Here is a 1,542-nt window from a genome sequence, read left to right on the forward strand (position 1 = left end):
CATTTTTTTCCATTTTAGTTTTGTTTTAATAAATAATGACATGATGGAATCTACTGTGTATTTTTTTAAACTTGATATGACTTTATTATTGTGTAACATGGTAAAGAACAGATGTATTTTTTATTATGTCCTGGTGTCCAAAACCCTAGAATTAAATGGAGGTGTACTTTCTTTTTCTCTTGATTTTATAATTAAACCTTTATTTGTGTTTAGGCCTTTAAGGAAGATCTAAGTGAGCTGAAGTAAGAACCCTCTTTCTGCTTTCATTCACGATACATACACTTTCATACACCGGCTGCTTCTTTAACAAACACTGCAATCCTTGTTTGTGTCATGTTTTGTCATTAGGATACCTGAAGACTTCATCACAGACTTCTCCAGTGTGGTTTTTGGAAATCGGTATGTTGAATTTTATGCGTAATTCACTTGTTGCCGACAAATTTCACTCTACTAAATTTTTTCTTTAGATGTCTTAAGTTTATTAGGACAGTGATGCATGCAGGTACAACTTTTTGTTTACATTGTTTTTGCATTTTCAGTCGTGCAGCTCTGGAAGCAGCTTCCTCGCAGAAAGATCCTCACCTTCCCACACTGGAAGAATTTATGTGGAGAGTGGATGTTTCCATTTCAACAAGGTAAACTCAAGAAAGCCACAATTTATTAACAAAATGAGGAGCCCTACTGCACTGTGAACATTTTTTAAACCTCCTCTACTTCTTTGAGATTTTGTTTCCAAGAAGCAAGATTCTCATTTTCTATCCATGGTGGCGTATTGTGCAATGCATTCTTAAAACATTGGGAGAATGGACAAATCAATGTCAAAAGAATAATAAGGCCTACAAAGAACAAAAACAAGTGTTTACTACAGAATAAAGAAAAGCAGTATCTAAAAGTTAAATCTTTTAGAAACCATAACAACCAGCAAAGACCTGAGGCAGGAACTGAGAGATGAGTCATCCTTTAGTTCAGGCATCCCCACTGGGACCAAGTGATGGTTCTGTCCAGACTCTTGCCCAATCTAGAACTGTCATTTCTAACCCGAGCCCTAAGCCCAGCCCCACCGGACCCGAATTTGGGGTGGGCCGGACCATGATAATGTGCTGGATGGGCGGGCCGGGTCGGTGTCGGGCTTTTGATTGGGTCAGGATCAGCCACAATCCAATTATATGATAACATAGCCGGCCATACATTCATCAGCCGTACACAGCCATTTCACTGCGAGCTGACCAGCCCTGAAACAGGTAAAAAGTTCAGTTAAGCTTCAGCTGGACTGTACTGCCAGGAAGTGATCATTGCACAAATGGACGTTCACTCAGCCGCTGCGCTCAGAGAACGCGTGCGGCCGACGACCCAAACAGGTGAGATCCCAAAGCAGACGTATCAGAGCAGGGTCCATCCCAGGGTCCAGGGTTTTTTCCGGGTTCTGACCTGTAATTATTGTTAATTATTCGGGTCGGGTGGGGTTTGACTGCAGGCTGGGTTGGATCGGATTTTTTTGGTCCTGAATGCAACTCTAGTCCAGTCTGGTAAATTCAAGAAAAG

General features: G+C 41.2%; 1 long non-coding RNA gene across 1 annotated transcript; it reads left to right on the forward strand.

Moving 5' to 3' along the window:
* The first annotated feature begins 221 nt into the window (after positions 1-221).
* LOC119409182 lies at positions 222-616 on the forward strand. The gene is made up of 3 exons (XR_005186768.1): positions 222-242; positions 349-399; positions 540-616. It is a non-coding gene; the product is annotated as an uncharacterized LOC119409182 (long non-coding RNA).
* The last annotated feature ends 926 nt before the right edge of the window (positions 617-1,542 follow it).

The sequence above is a fragment of the Nematolebias whitei genome, chromosome 4 (genome assembly GCF_014905685.2).
Source record: "Nematolebias whitei isolate Nwh7 chromosome 4, NemWhi1, whole genome shotgun sequence".
In the NCBI taxonomy this organism is placed as follows: Eukaryota; Metazoa; Chordata; class Actinopteri; order Cyprinodontiformes; family Rivulidae; genus Nematolebias; species Nematolebias whitei.